This window comes from Canis lupus, chromosome X (assembly GCF_048164855.1).
Source record: "Canis lupus baileyi chromosome X, mCanLup2.hap1, whole genome shotgun sequence".
Lineage (NCBI taxonomy): Eukaryota > Metazoa > Chordata > Mammalia > Carnivora > Canidae > Canis > Canis lupus.
This window is the reverse complement of record NC_132876.1, coordinates 36075973-36092906: the sequence shown is the minus strand read 5'-3', so window position 1 is coordinate 36092906 and position 16934 is coordinate 36075973. Positions and strand designations below refer to the sequence as shown.

Here is a 16934-nt window from a genome sequence, read left to right as displayed (position 1 = left end):
GAAGGCAGGCATCCAACCGCTGAGCCACCCAGGCGTCCCAAGATTCATTTTTAAATGAATATATTGAACTATAATTTTTAAAACTTTCTTTTATGTGTCATGACTCCAGTCATGATCCTGGAGTCCTGGGATTGAGCCCTGCATCGGGCTCCCTGCTTGACAGGAAGCCTGCTTCTCCCTCTCCCTCTGCCATTTCCTCCACTAGTGCTCTCCGACTCTATCTCTCTGTCAAATAAATAAATAAAATCTTTAAAAAAATAAAACTTTCTTGTAGTATTTTTTTTAAAGTAGTCTCCACACACAACATGGGGCTTGAACTCACAACCCTGAGATCAAGAGTCACATGCTCTAACCGACTGAGCCAGCCAGGTACCCATAAAACTTTTAGTATTTTTTTTTTAGGATTTTATTTATTTATTCATGATAGACACTGAGAGAGAGGCAGAGACACAGGCAGAGGGAGAAGCAGGCTCCATGCCAGAAGCCCAATGTGGGACTCCGGGATCATACCAAGCCAAAGGCAGACACTCAACCACTGAGCCACCCAGGCATCCTTTTCTTTAGTATTTTAAACTTAATTTCTATGATTCAGTATTAAGTCCTAATAATTTAACATTTATTCTAGTTATTTTTTCTTACTGGTCTTGTATATTCTGAACTGAGTATCATTGTCAATTGCGTTCTACATGGTCTTCTGAACTCTTCCTTTGTAAAATAAGCAGATTTCTGGCACAGAAAGTTTTTTGTGTGTGTGGGATTGCTTAGAGGGTATTTGTGCTTTTGGAGAGAGGAAAGGAGACAGCTGATGGAGCCTTTCTCCTTTGCTCTGACTGTAGCTTGCTTCATTCCCATTGCACAATTGCCCAGAGCAGCCTGAACAGTAGTTATTTACCCTTCAACAATAGGCTAAGCAACCAATCTCCAGCAAATGGTTACTATTGCAAGCTGAGCAGAAAATAGTATTTTTTAAAAAGCATTTTTAGAATGATTTTTATACAAATATCTAATATAAGCTTTTATGATGTTGCTGCACACCATCACATTACCCTCTCTCTACTGCCACCACATCAACCACTTTGTTTTTTTGTTTTTTTTTAAATAATAAATTTATTTTTTATTGGTGTTCAATTTGCCAACATACAGAATAACACCCAGTGCTCATCCCGTCAAGTGCCCCCCTCAGTGCCCGTCACCCATTCATTCACCCCCACCCCCCACCCTCCTCCCCTTCCACCACCCCTAGTTCATTTCCCAGAGTTAGGAGTCTTTATGTTCTGTCTCCCTTTCTGATATTTCCCACACATTTCTTCTCCCTTCCCTTATATTTCCTTTCACTATTATTTATATTCCCCAACATCGACCACTTTGACCTCAGGGTCAAACTAAGTCTTGTATCAAAACAAAATGAAACAAGAACAGCAAAACTCTGCCTCAACAGTCTCAAACTCAAACCCATTCCCTTCCTACTATCCCCAGTGTGTCCTCTTTACTCAGACCCTAGTCATCTCCTGGACAGCGGCCTAGTTCCCCTTCTTTGGGTCTTGCCTCTCTCTAATCCTTTCTATTCTCCATGCTGCTGCCAGAGTGACTTAACAAAATGGCCACTTACCAGCTCTCCTGTTGCTTACATAAAAAAGTACAGCGGCCTTAGCATAGCATACAACACCTTTCATGATTTGACTCCTACCTTTTTCTCCAGTTTTGTTTCTCATCCCTCACATGCTTTGGACGCTCTATTCTAGTCATTCTAAATCACTTACATTTCCCTCCCCATACCATGCTGTTCTTCATGACCAAAATGAACTTCCCAAACTCTCTTCTGGGTAACTCCTACTCATCTTTTTTTTAAAGATTTTATTTATTTATTCATGAGAGACACACACACAGAGAGAGAGAGAAAGAGGCAGAGACACAGGCAGAGGGAGAAGCAGGCTCCATGCAGGGAGCCCGATGTGGGATTCCATCCCGGGACTTCGGGACCACGCACTGGGCTGAAGGCAGGCGCTAAGCCACTGAGCCACCCAGGGATCCCCACTCTTACTCATCTTTTAGGATTCAGTTCAGGCATCACTTTTCCACAAAACCTTTCTTCAACTTCTCATCACCTGGCTTCCCTCCAGTTCACTTTGTTCTCAGAACACTCTATGATCTCTATTATATTAGTTGTTACAATATATTATCACCTTTTTGTCTTGTGACCTCTCCTTCAGATGTGAACTCCTAAAAGGCAGGGACCATGTCAAATTCATATTTGTGTTTTGGCACATAGTATATGCTCAAAAATATTTGTTCCATGAATAAAAGAATATAAAGGGGACTATCACAGAAGCCTCATGATCACCACCTTACATTTGGGTCCTGGGTACCACTTTAAAAGTCTGGTCCCAACCCCTTTTGAGATATACATATAGGCCTGGTGAGAATTGAAATCATTTAATCCTAACATCTCCAACAGAATGATCTTTTTTTCCTCAGGCTCACATTCTAAACTTGCTCTCTCCACATCACAGTTGGGATCCTCTCTATCCTTGCATTCAACACAAAATAACCATGTTTCAAAGTTTTGATACTTGCAACTTCAGACTTACTGTTCCCTCTGAAGACACTAGCAACTAATTTCACTCAGTGTGACTGTTCCCCCCTGATTTCTGAGAGCTTCAGACTCCAGCCTTGTGAGCAACTAAATTCCACTGCTTACTGCCCTAAGGCCAAATCCAAGAAAGGTTTTCTGGCTCATAAATTTTTCCTGCTGTTTGGAGTAGAGGGCATAGAGCCTGGGTGTCATAACAGAAAGTGCTAATCTGTACACCGGGTGTATTGAAGCATGTAAAGCCAATTCATAACATTCTATGACACTTTTATGAGTTTAAAAGCATCTTGCCAGACCTATTCAAATTGTATGCATGTGGGAGAATTATGTTCATAGCTATTTTTAGAGTTTTAGATCATCTTTTACAAATATGCCAAGGTACCCTCAGTAGTCTGTTAGAGATCAAAAATGTTTCCAAAGAAGCGTGCCAAGGTTCCAACTCCTTCTGATGTGGCAGGGCTGATTACAAAATGCTGATTCTTACTGTGGGTTAAGAGGATGGGCAGCAGGTCTACCAGCTTTCTAATAAGAGGCAAAGCAGATTGTTAATCTGTTGACTCCGGAGAGAGGATCAGTAGGTGACAGGAGCAGCAGTTCTTGCAAGTGGCTGGCAATGGGAAATCGCAGGGGCTGTGGGAGACGGCAACTGGAGTTATTGAGAAGTGTGTGTGCCATCTTTAGCGGGAATACTGTATATTGCTACCCCTCTTCAGGAGATGCCTTTATCTACTGTCATCCTATTCCTTCTTTCTTTCTTTTTTTTTTTTAAAGATTTTATTTATTCACAAGAGATATAGAGAGAGACAGACACAGGCAGAGGGAGAAGCAGGCTCCATGCAGGGAGCCCAATGTGGGACTTGATCCAGGGACCCCGGGATCATGCCCTGAGTCAAAGGCAGACAGACGCTCAACCGCTGAGCCACCCAGGCATCTCTATGCCTTCTTTCTTTCTTATCTGTGACCTCTGGGTCATTCATGCCCTGTAATTCATTACTGACCTAACAAGTGTTAGCTAAAAACAAAATCACAGTCAATAATGTGACACATCTACTAAAATTGGTGACTCAACTGGATACAGTTTCAAGAGAAGTATATAAATCAGGTTAAAGGAGATAATATCTTCACTCTATTTTTTATTAGTCAGAATATACCTGAATATTTGGTTCCAGCATAGGGACTACACTGGAAGAGAATAGACACAAATAGCTAGTGACTTTGAAGATCAAGTCTTATATAAACATCATTTATTGGGAAACTTTAAAAATATATCTCCTGGACACCTGGGTGGCTCAGCGGTTTAGCGCCTGCCTTCGGCCCCGGGCGTGATCCTGGGGTCCTGGGATCGAGTCCCACATCGGGCTCCCTACATGGAGTCTATTTCTCCTTCTGCCTGTGTTTCTGCCTCTCTCTGTGTGTGTCTCTCATGGATAAATAAATAAAATCTTTAAAAAATATATCCCCAGGCAGGGTTTCTTAACAAGTAGTCTATGGACTATCCATATCAAAGTTATCTGGGATGTTTATTAAAATTTTAGGTTCCTGGGATCCCTGGGTGGCGCAGTGGTTTGGCGCCTGCCTTTGGCCCAGGGCGTGATCCTGGAGACCCGGGATCGAATCCCACATCAGGCTCCCAGTGCATGGAGCCTGCTTCTCCCTCTGCCTGTGTCTCTGCCTCTCTCTCTCTCTCTCTGTGACTATCATAAATAAAAAAATAAATAAATAAAAAATAAAAAATAAAAAAATAAATAAAATTTTAGGTTCCTGAGTTCAATCCCAGACCTATTGAATCAGTCTCTGGAGCTAGGACCAGAAGATCTACATTTTTAATATGCTCCCTAGGCAATTCTGTTACACATTAAACTTTGAGAATTAATGGTTTAGAAAGCACATACTAATGACCTTCAGCTATTTGGAAAGGTTCTTAAATGGAAAAAAGAAAAGATTAATTTTGAGTTGCTCAAGGAAGGAAAAGATTAGTTTTGTGCTGCTCAAGAAGGCAGACCTTAAACTATGGATAAAAGCTATAAAAGGAAAGTGTTCAAAATGTGGAAGATTTTTAAGAAAACAATTAGACATAGGGGCTATTGGGTGGCTCCGTCAGTTAAGCATCCAACTCCTGGTTTCAGCTGAGGTCATGATCTTGGTGTCGTGGGATCCAGCTCCAAGTTGAGCTCTGTGCTTGGTGGGCAGTCTGCTTGGGATTCTCTCTCTCCTCTCCCCTCCCCTTGCTTGTTCTCTCTCTCTAAAATAAATAAATAAAATATCTTAAAAATTAGACATAGCCATCAGTAAAGGCAACCTTCTTGCAGATCAGTGTATTCTCCACTTCTGGAAGTGTTCATGTAGAGAGGATAAAGGGCTGTCTTTAAAGCATGATGGAGTAGGGTTTTTACATTGGGTGGGAAGTTAAACACAATGATTTCTTGAATCCCTTCTAGCTCATACATTTGATAAGTTTATGCAAAAAGCTTCAAACTAGTAAGATTATGCCATGGCCTCCAGAGTTGGTCATTCTGATTTCTTTGATCTTTCCTTTAACATTTGCTTGTGAGCAACTACTATGTACTGAACACTGTGTTAGGTTGTAGGGATACAATGGTCAATAGGCAGCAGTGTTCCTGTCTTCATGGAATGTATAGTGTAGTGAGAGAAAAGGGTAGAGGTACAATTATAGAATGGTAAGTGCTGTGTTGAAGGAAATAGAAGGTGCTGAGGGAACATAAAGAAGGTGCACCTAACTGGATTTGAGAGTCAGGAATGCTTTCTGGAGGAGATAATATCTAAGCTGAAAACTCAACAGTTGGGAGGAGTTAGCAAGGCAAGGAGACAGAGGAGAGCTTGTGCAAAGGGCAGGAGGCAAGAGGATAACATGCTCATTCAAGGACATGAAGGCAGTTCAGAATGGCTTAGAGCAGAAGTGCCAGGAGACCCAAAGTGAGAATGAAATGGTGTATGGGGTCCACATCTTTCTGGGCCATAGATCATAATAAAGACTTTGGATTTAATCCGAAGGCAATGTGGAACCACTGAAGGGTTTTAAGAAGGAAAATGAGATGGTCAAATTTTCAGTCTACTACAAAACATTTTTTTTAGTGCATGGAAAATATTGGAAAGGAGTCAAGACTGAAGACCTAGAGACCAGGTACAAAAGGCTTCCTTCAGTAGTTCAGAAGAAAGACAGCATTGCTTAGACCAGTGAAAGGGTATTGAAGATGAAGAGAAATAAATTATTTGAGAAATAATTTCAAATTAATTGATAGGAGTTGATGATAGATTGGATGAAAGGGTTCAAGAGGGGCGGGAACCCAGGACAATTCTCAGGTTTATGGCCTGGGACAGGGAAAACAGGGGCTGTAGCTTTTATGCAGAGAAGATGGACATGATGAGGTCAACTTGGAACATGGGGAATTTGAGAAGCCTATGAAGTATCCACATAAAGATAGACAATAGGCAGTTGGATATGTTGTAGCAGGAGAAGGAGTTAAGCCAGAGATTAGATTTGAAAGTTATCAGCTTTTGAAACTATGTAAATAGACAGAATCATCCAAGGAAAGTATATTAAGTGAGAAGAGGATCTAAGAGAAATCTCTGTGAAAACTACTAAGCTACCAGAAGAGAAAGAAGAACCTACAAGGAACACTGACAATGTCCAGATTTTTTTATTCATGTGTTTGTGATGTTTTATATCTCCTATCATGAACCACTGAACTCTAATAATGGCAGAGTATACATTAAAATGTATTCATTGGCCCATTTCACTACTTGGTTTTCTGATAATTTCCTTGGTACACAGAACAGTCCCTTGCTCTGACTTTCATTAACAATGTTCTGGAACCCTACTAGCTTACCTAGTGTCCAACTGGCTGTGATTTCTGGCACAATGTTTCCTGTAAATATTACCTGCTTTCTGATTACTACCTCACAACCCTCATTAATGTGAAGTAGAAGCTAACTATGTGGCTGTGGATCCACACAGACTGATCTTGAGTTTCCTAGACTCAGTTTAGTGGCTTATGGCCACTAGATCATAAGCTCCATGAGGACAAGAGTCTTGTTTACTATGCTATCTCTAGGGCCTGGTACATTATTATTACTCAGTTAATATTTGTTGATTGAATAATAAATCGATAAAATGTGGATTTTGGCACATATCTGCCCCACTGGTTTCAGCTACTTGTATTTTTGTTGTTAGTATTAAAAAGGATAACTAGGGGGACATCTGGGTGGCTTAGTGGTTGAGTGTCAGCCTTCTGCTCAGGGTGTGATCCTGGGATCTGGGAAAAAGTCCCACATGGGACCCCCTGCGAGGAATTTGTTTCTCCCTCTGCCTATGTCTCTGCCTCTCTCTGTGTGTCTGTCATGAATAAATAAATAAAATATTTTTTTAAAAAAGATTCTCTCCTTCTTCCTCTGCCCCTCCCCCTTCTCTCTCCCTCTAAAAAATAAATAAAATTAATAAAATTAAAGGAAGATGAACCAACCAAAAACAAGAACACATGCTACAGAATTTAGTAAAAGAAAGCCCTGTCAACTAATATCAAAACTGGTGAAGTACAAATTTGATTTCAGCTAGTTATATGTACTAGACATGCTCAAATCCTTAGAGAACAAAAGCAGAAAATTTGGAAATAGTGATGATGTGAAACAAACTAGGGAAAGATGGATTTGGCAAATTGCTTCATCAGCCCTGAGGCAGGGATTGGGTCTGTTTACCAGCTGTCTGCCTATTTTCCTAATGTATCTGTTGGGCATTTGCTGTAGAGATGAAAACAAACAAAAGTCTTGCCAATATAGGTGAGATTCTGAAAAAGTGGCCTAAATAAAGGTAATTAATATAGTAAGACAAAGAATAATGTTGTATAACACTTTGCTGAATTAAGCATATTTAATGGCTTAATCTCTAAAAAGAGACATAGAGCAGTTTATAGAAATGGATTTAAATTTGTGTAGGCCTAATAATAAAAATTAAGAAAAAATTTAGTTTGTATAAAGGTAAAAATAATTAGATGACTAGGATGAGGAAAACACATGAAGTTTTGACAGTACCTTGGTTAGCTCAACATCATAGATCAGCTTTAGAACACTATTAAAGAAGCAAAACTGTAATACACAAATGTAAATTTATTTAAATATTTGAGAAATATTTGATGATATATAAAAAGGTCTAAATATTGGGTAAGAAGGAGAGAGCCAACCCTATTTTGCCCCAAACATTTAATTAAAAGATATTTTTAGGAAGCAAAATACATGTTATGGTAAAAATAATAGTATAATGATATTCCCTCAATATATCAAATCCTTCCCTAGTAGAACAGGCTTCATACGTCTATCAACTGGATTACATAATGAATCCCTATCAAAGAAGATCCTCCCAAGAACATAAAGAGAAAAAAAAAAAAAAAAAAAGAACATAAAGAGATTTTAAATTCATTATTTTAGGGCATGTATAGCAACAATCACAAAAATACAACAAGAATGCATGCAAGATTACACTTACCAAATGAAAGGTTATAGGCAGAAATAAGTCTCCCTAATATTTGGTAGGTGTCCCTGTGGAGGAGACATGCTAAGCAAATCTCTCCTTTTCTTATCTGCCAGTTCAACCCTGAACAACAGGCCTTATTGTCAACGCCAAATAACATTTAGGAAATTATCTTGTGTCTTCACTGTAAGGTCTTTCACAAAGATAAAATACAGACTGAGGCAGAGGGCAGAAGAAAATGAAACAAAAATGTATAGCTGAAATGCCGTCAGAAAATCTCTGAAAAATTAAGGCAAAGTCCCTTTCTTTTTTTTTTTTTTTTTTTTTTAATTTATGATAGTCACAGAGAGAGAGAGAGAGGCAAAGACACAGGCAGAGGGAGAAGCAGGCTCCATGCACCGGGACCGCTGCGCCACCCAGGGATCCCGCAAAGTCCCATTTGTTTGTGACAGAACCAGTTCTGGAAATCTACAAATACCTGAAATGTATTAAAAGAACCATTTTCCTATCCATCTGATTTGGCAGTGGAATGCCTCTTAGTGTCCATAGTAACTCCACAGAGTAGTTTGGAAATTCATCATTAAATGCTCGTACATTAAAATATAATGGGTCAGGGCAGCCCGGGTGGCTCAGTGGTTTAGCACCTCCTTCAGCCCAGGGCATGGTCCTGGAGACCCGGATCGAGTCCCACGTCTGGCCCCCTGCATGGAGCCTGCTTCTCCCTCTGCCTGTGTCTCTGCCTCTCTCTCTCTCTCTCTCTCTGTGTGTGTGTCTCATGAATAAATAAATAAAATCTTTAAATATATATAAAATGGGTCAGCCACAGTACCTCGGCAACTTTTGGTTTCTGGTCTTCAAAACAAGTTTAAACCAATCTAATAGCTTTAGGAACATATTACCAGAGAAATCCATATATAACAACTAGCCAATTTTTTTCATCCACAGCAATGTGATTTTTCAAGTAGTACAAATACAAAGTATTAGTTTGTGGTTATAGTATAGAAAGGGTAAAAACATGAGAGTATTTGAAAATCTAAAGTAGTCTCACAAAATATAAGTAGTATATATAAGTTGTAATCATAGAAATGTTAAAACAAATATGAGCACTTCTATTGATGTCTTCAGTTGGCTTTTTGTTTGGTGTTCTTTATTTTAGAGGAATATAAAGTGGCTGTATTTTTTTTTTAATTTTTAATTTTTCCTTACAGTGATCTCTGCACCCAAAGTGGGGCTTGAACTCCCAACCCCAAGATCAAGAGTGACATGCTGTATTGATTGAACCAGCCAGTCTACCTCTAAAGTGGCTATATTTTTAACTTCAAAAATCCTAACATTTTTTGGTTATCCTTTCAACATTAAGAAGCTAACAAATTTAAGGTAAGGCAAAATTTAATATAGTGTGTTGAAACTAAAGAAATCTGTCTCAGTTCCCACTTATAATCCTTCCTTGACAGTTTTCATACTACAATTTGAGAAATTGGTTAAATGCATGGAAATACTTCATTTGCCTGCTTGAAAACAATTGAACTTTACTTGGCTTATTAATCAGTGAGTGAAGTCAGTGAGATGTGACTAACCCTAGAAAAACAGCTTTTGACTATACCTTAGAGTGTGTAAGACCTGGCAGAAACTTGGGATGTATGTATTCAGCTGAAATTACAAATAAAATGTTAATTTTTCAGTGGTTTGAAACGCATTATATATATTTTTAAAAAATAGATTATCTCCATGTGAACGTCCTCAGTCAACAAAACTATAGGCTCCAAATACAATACACCTCCAGAATTTTTTTTCTATATTTTTTATTGGAGTTTGATTTGCCAACATATAGCAGTGCTCATCCCGTCAGGTGCCCCCCTCAGTGCCTGTCACCCAGTCACCCCAGACCCCTACCCACCTCCCCCTCCACCACTCCTTGTTCTTTCCCAGAGTTGTCTCTCATGTTCTGTCACCCTCATGGTATTTCCCACTCATTTACTCTCCTTTCTCCTTTATTCCCTTTCACTATTTTTTTTAAAGATTTTATTTATTTATTCATGAGAGAACACAGAGAAAGAGAGAAGAGAGGCAGAGACATAGGCAGAGGGAGAAGCAGGCTCCACGTAGGAAGCCTGAAGTGGGACTTGATCCTGGGTCTCCAGGATCACACCCTGGGCTGAAAGCAGGCGCTAAACCACTGAGCCACCCAGGCATCCCTCACTATTTATTTTTTCATTTGAAAAATGTATACTTTTATTATGTAATGTCCCCACATTTCCTTTGATGCAATTATTTGCATCTTGTCTATGTTTCTCCTTAGTTACTCTATTTTTTTTATTTATTTTTTATTGGTGTTCAATTTACCAACATACAGAATAACCCCCACTGCCCGTCACCCATTCACTCCCACCCCCCGCCCTCCTCCCCTTCCACCACCCCTAGTTCGTTTCCCAGAGTTAGGAGTCTACGTTCTGTCTCCCTTTCTGATATTTCCCACACATTTCTGCTCCTTTCCCTTATATTCCCTTTCACTATTATTTATATTTCCCAAATGAATGAGAACATATAATGTTTGTCCTTCTCCGACTGACTTACTTCACTCAGCATAATACCCTCCAGTTCCATCCACGTCGAAGCAAATGCTGGGTATTTGTCGTTTCTAATGGCTGAGTAATATTCCATTGTATACATAAACCACATCTTCTTTATCCATTCATCTTTCTTTTTCTTTTTTTTTTTTTTTTTTTTTTACTTATGATAGTCACACAGAGAGAGAGAGAGGCAGAGACACAGGCAGAGAGAGAAACAGGCTCCATGCACCGGGAGCCCGACGTGGGATTCGATCCCGGGTCTCCAGGATCGCGCCCTGGGCCAAAGGCAGGCGCCAAACCGCTGCGCCACCCAGGGATCCCTATCCATTCATCTTTCGATGGACACCGAGGCTCCTTCCACAGCTTGGCTATTGTGGACATTGCTGCTAGAAACATCGGGGTGCAGGTGTCCCGGCGTTTCATTGCATCTGTATCTTTGGGGTAAATCCCCAACAGTGCAATTGCTGGGTCGTAGGGCAGGTCTATTTTTAACTCTTTGAGGAACCTCCACACAGTTTTCCAGAGTGGCTGCACCAGTTCACATTCCCACCAACAGTGTAAGAGGGTTCCCTTTTCTCCACATTCTCTCCAACATTTGTGGTTTCCTGCCTTGTTAGTTTACCCCATTCTCACTGGTGTGAGGTGGTATCTCATTGTGGTTTTGTTTTGTTTTTTTTTTTAAATTTTTTATTTATTTACGATAGTCACAGAGAGAGAGAGAGAGGCAGAGACATAGGCAGAGGGAGAAGCAGGCTCCATGCACCAGGAGCCCGACGTGGGATTCGATCCCGGGTCTCCAGAATCGCGCCCTGGGCCAAAGGCAGGCGCCAAACCGCTGCGCCACCCAGGGATCCCTCATTGTGGTTTTGATTTGTATTTTCCTGATGGCAAGTGATGCAGAGCATTTTCTCATGGGCATGTTGGCCATGTCTATGTCTTCCTCTGTGAGATTTCTCTTCATGTCTTTTGCCCATTTCATGATTGGATTGTTTGTTTCTTTGGTGTTGAGTTTAATAAGTTCTTTATAGATCTTGGAAACTAGCCCTTTATCTGATACGTCATTTGCAAATATCTTCTCCCATTCTGTAGGTTGTCTTTTAGTTTTGTTGACTGTATCTTTTGCTGTGCAGAAGCTTCATATCTTGATGAAGTCCCAATAGTTCATTTTTGCTTTTGTTTCTTTTGCCTTCATGGATGTATCTTGCAAGAAGTTACTGTGGCCGAGTTCAAAAAGGGTGTTGCCTGTGTTCTTCTCTAGGATTTTGATGGAATCTTGTCTCACATTTAGATCTTTCATCCATTTTGAGTTTATCTTTGTGTATGGTGAAAGAGAGTGGTCTAGTTTCATTCTTCTGCATGTGGATGTCCAATTTTCCCAGCACTATTTATTGAAGAGACTGTCTTTCTTCCAATGATAGTCTTTCCTCCTTTATCTAATATTAGTTGACCATAAAGTTCAGGGTCCACTTCTGGGTTCTCTATTCTGTTCCATTGATCTATGTGTCTGTTTTTGTGCCAGTACCACACTGTCTTGATGACCACAGCTTTGTAGTACAACCTGAAATCTGGCATTGTGATGCCCCCAGATATGGTTTTCTTTTTTAAAATTCCCCTGGCTATTCAAGGTCTTTTCTGATTCCACACAAATCTTAAAATAATTTGTTCTAATTCTCTGAAGAAAGTCCATGGTATTTTGATAGGGATTGCATTAAACGTGTAAATTGCCTTGGGTAACATTGACATTTTCACAATATTAATTCTGCCAATCCATGAGCATGGAATATTTTTCCATCTCTTTGTGTCTTCCTCAATTTCTTTCTGAAGTGTTCTATAGTTTTAAGGGTATAGATCCTTTACCTCTTTGGTTAGGTTTATTCCTAGGTATCTTCTGCTTTTGGGTGCAATTGTAAATGGGATTGACTCCTTAATTTCTCTTTCTTCAGTCTCATTGTTAGTGTATAGAAATGCCACTGATTTCTGGGCATTGATTTTGTATCCTGCCATGCTACCAAATTGCTGTATGAGTTCTAGCAATCTTGGGGTGGAGACTTTTGGTTTTTCTATGTAGAGTATCATGTTATCGGCGAAGAGGGAGAGTTTGACTTCTTCTTTGCCAAGTTGAATGCCTTTAATGTCTTTTTGTTGTCTGATTGCTGAGGCTAGGACTTCCAGTACTATGTTGAATAGCAGTGGTGAGAGTGGACATCCCTGTCTTGTTCCTGATCTTAGGGGAAAGGCTCCCAGTGCTTCCCCATTGAGAATGATATTTGCTGTGGGCTTTTCATAGATGGCTTTTAAGATGTCGAGGAATGTTCCCTCTATCCCTACACTCTGAAGAGTTTTGATCAGAAATGGATGCTGTATTTTGTCAAATGCTTTCTCTGCATCTAATGAGAGGATCATATGGTTCTTGGTTTTTCTCTTGCTGATATGATGAATCACATTGATTGTTTTACGGGTGTTGAACCAGCCTTGTGTCCCAGGGATAAATCCTACTTGGTCATGGTGAATAATTTTCTTAATGTACTGTTGGATCCTATTGGCCAGTATCTTGTTGAGAATTTTTGCATCCATGTTCATCAGGGATATTGGTCTGTAATTCTCCTTTTTGGTGGGGTCTTTGTCTGGTTTTGGAATTAAGGTGATGCTGGCCTCATAGAACGAACTTGGAAGTACTCCATCTCTTTCTATCTTTCCAAACAGCTTTAGGAGAATAGGTATGGTTTCTTCTTTAAACGTTTGATAGAATTCCCCTGGGAAGCCATCTGGCCCTGGACTCTTGTGTCTTGGGAGGTTTTTGATGACTGCTTCAATTTCCTCCCTGGCTCACTATTTTTTATATTCCCCAAATGAATGAGACCATATAATGTTTGTCCTCCGATTGACTTACTTCACTCAGCATAATACCCTCCAGTTCCATCTACGTTGAAACAAATGGTGGGTATTTGTGGTTTCTAATGGCTGAGTAATATTCCATTGTGTATATAGACCACATCTTCTTTATCCATTCATCTTTCCATGGACACCGAGGCTCCTTCCACTGTTTGGCTATTGTGGACATTGCTGCTATAAACATTCTCCTCCAGAATTTTTAGATGAGGTCAGGAATGTTGTGGTTTGAATGCAAAAACTAAAAGAATCAAAATCAAATGGATGAAATTAATCACCCAGAAAAAAATATTTTCAGGAAAATAACCCATGTAAAAGGTGATTTCTGAGTATGTTGACAATTTGACTAGGGATTTCTTAAGTTAGGAGCAGCCCATTTAAAAAAAAAAAGGGGGGGGGGATCCCTCGGTGGCGCAGCGGTTTGGCTCCTGCCTTTGGCCCAGGGCATGATCCTGGAGACCCGGGATCAAATCCCACATCAGGCTCCCGGTGCATGGAGCTTGCTTCTCCCTCTGCCTGTGTCTCTGCCTCTCTCTCTCTCTCTCTGACTATCATAAATAAATAAAAAAAATAAAAAATAAAAAAAAATTTTAAAAATTAAAAAAAAATCTTAAAAAAAATTAAAAAGACATTCACATTTAAAAAAAAATAAAAAATAAAAAAATAAAAGGTGTTGGGGCCTCCCTGGTGGCTCAGAAGTTTAGCGCCACCTTCAGCCCAGGGCCTGATCCTGGAGACCCGGGATCGAGTCCCACGTCGGGTTCCCTACATGGAGCCTGCTTCTCTCTCTGCCTGTGTCTCTGCCTCTCTCTCTCTCTCTCTCTGTGTCTCTCATGAATAAATAAATAAAATCTTAAGAAAAAAAAAAAGGTGTTGATTTAAAATATAACAAGGGCACCAGGTAGCTCATTTGGTTGAGCACCTTGATTTTGGCTCAGGCCATCACCTCAGGGTCATGAGATAGAGCCCCACATCAGGCTACACACTCTGTAGGGAGTCTGCTCCTCTCCCTCTCTCCCTCTTCTTCTGCACCCTCCTCCTGCCCCCTCTCTTTCTAATATAAATAAATCTTTTTTTAAAAATAAAAATAAAATAAAACAATGAACTATAATCAAGGCCATGTAAATATGTATTTCATGAGGAAAATTTATGTATTTATTTATTTATTTATTTTTAAAATTTTATTTATTTATTATGAGAGACACAGAGAAGGAAGAGACATAGGCAGAGGGAGAAGCAGGCTCCCTGTGGGGAGCCCGATGTGGGACTTGATCCCAAAATTCTGGGATCATGCCTTGAGCCAAAGGCAGACGCTCAACCACAAAGCTACCCAGGCATCCCTCGGGAGGAAAATTTAAATGAAAACACATTTTGATGATTGATAAAGAAATATAATAAAACAAGAGATTCAGAGTATTTGTCCATTTCTGCAATGCCATAGGAGGACTGAACTTTTCTTTACAGCTCTATTCTTATAAAAGTAATGGATGCATCTGATTATCATAACTGGAATACACTAGCCATTAAGATAATTCAATCCTTTATGTTTCCTTTATACCAAAAGAGACTTTTATCTACCATATATTTCATTGTGAACCTTGCCTCTCAAGCCCCCAATAAGTAGATTTTGTAATGTATTGTGACTCTCTCTCCTCCCCACAAAATATATAGACATGCTATAAGATACAGCTTAAGCAGACAGCTAGACTCTTTCTGTGTCATCTTATGTAAAACATAGATGTGCTTGAATTGATGGTCTGCTGTTGAGAATATACTTCTATCAACTCTATTCAAGAAAAGTATTCCTTGGGATCCCTGGGTGGCGCAGCGGTTTGGCACCTGCCTTTGGCCCAGGGCGCGATCCTGGAGACCCGGGATCGAATCCCATGTCGGGCTCCCGGTGCATGGAGCCTGCTTCTTCCTCTGCCTGTGTCTCTGCCTCTCTCTCTCTGTGTGACTATCATAAATAAAAAAACAATAAAATAAAATAAAAAATAAAAAAAAGAAAAGTATTCCTTGTTTTCAAAAAACATTGAAGAAATTAGGGATCCCTGGGTGGCGCAGCGGTTTGGCGCCTGCCTTTGGCCCAGGGCGCGATCCTGGAGATCTGGGATCGAATCCCATGTCGGGCTCCCGGTGCATGGAGCCTGCTTCTCCCTCTGCCTGTGTCTCTGCCTCTCTCTCTCTCACTGTGTGCCTATCATGAATAAATAAAAATTAAAAAAAAAATATTGAAGAAATTAAAAGTATCTTACATTGATTGGTACAGCCATTGTGAAAGCAGTAAGGAAGTTCCTCAAAAACCAGAAAATAAAATGACCATATGATCCAGCAATCTCCCATCTGGGTTGGTTGATATCCAAAGGAAATGGGGGGCACCTAGGTGGTTCACTTGGTTGAGTGTCGAGCTCTTGGTTTCTGCTTAGGTCATGATATTAGGGTCCTGGGAGTGAGCCCTGCAATCAGGCTCTGCATTCAGCAGGGAGTCTGCTTGAGGATTCTCTTACTCTCCTTCTGTCCCTCCCCCACCCCCACTCCCTGGCTCTCTCCCCCGTCTCTCAAATAAATAAATAAATCATTTTTTAAAAAAGGAAATGAAATCATCATCTAAATATCTTACACACCCATGTTCACTGAAGAATTATTCACAATAGCAAATACATGGAAAGAACCTAAATGTCTGTCAATGGATGAATACATAAAGAAAATGTGATTATATATATCATACTATATGTATGTAATGTGTATGTATATGTATGTAATGTGTCAACCATAAAAAAAGGAAATTCTGGCATTTGTGACAACATGGATGAACCTGTAGGACATTATGCTAAGTGACATAAGGGACACAGAAAGTAAATACTTTATGATCTTACATGTGGAATTCTTAAAAACTGAACTCATAGTACCAGAGATTTAAACAGTGGTTGCCAGAGTCTGGGGGCTAGGGGATATAGGAAGATTTTATTCAAAGGGTACAAATTTCCAGTTATGAGATGAGTAACTTTGAGATCTAATGTACAGTATGGTGACTATAGTTAGTTATATTACATTATATACTGGAAATCTGATAAGCAAATAGATCTTAAATAAGTATTCTCATCCCACAGACATAAAAAAAATGATAACCATATGAAGTGATGGATGTATCAATTAACATCATTGTGGTAATCGTTTCACAATGTATATGTATATTAAATTATTATGTTGTATATCTTTTTAAAAATCATATTGTACAACCTAAATGTATACAATTTTTGTCAATAATACCTCAATAAAGCTAGAAAAAATGAAATTAAAAAATGGAATTTACACTTCATGAAAAATCAGGTGTATCCTGATTTTATTTTTTTATTTTTTTATTTTTTTTTTTATTGGTGTTCAATTTACTAACATACAGAAT

At 39.5% G+C, this 16934-nt stretch overlaps 1 protein-coding gene across 9 annotated transcripts in view; it reads right to left on the bottom strand.

The window, feature by feature from the left end:
- Positions 1–8181, bottom strand: part of LRCH2 (leucine rich repeats and calponin homology domain containing 2) — a 215155-nt gene extending 206974 nt beyond the window's left edge. For 4 of the 9 annotated variants that reach the window (XM_072817652.1, XM_072817654.1, XM_072817657.1 and 1 more), the window contains exon 1: positions 8088–8180. The gene's annotated coding sequence lies outside the window, so the exon portion shown is untranslated. Of the gene's footprint in view, positions 1–8087 lie in introns of all 9 variants that reach the window. The other 5 variants (XR_012026630.1, XR_012026631.1, XM_072817653.1 and 2 more) reach the window with 3 other exon arrangements.
- Between the last annotated feature and the right edge of the window lie 8753 nt (positions 8182–16934).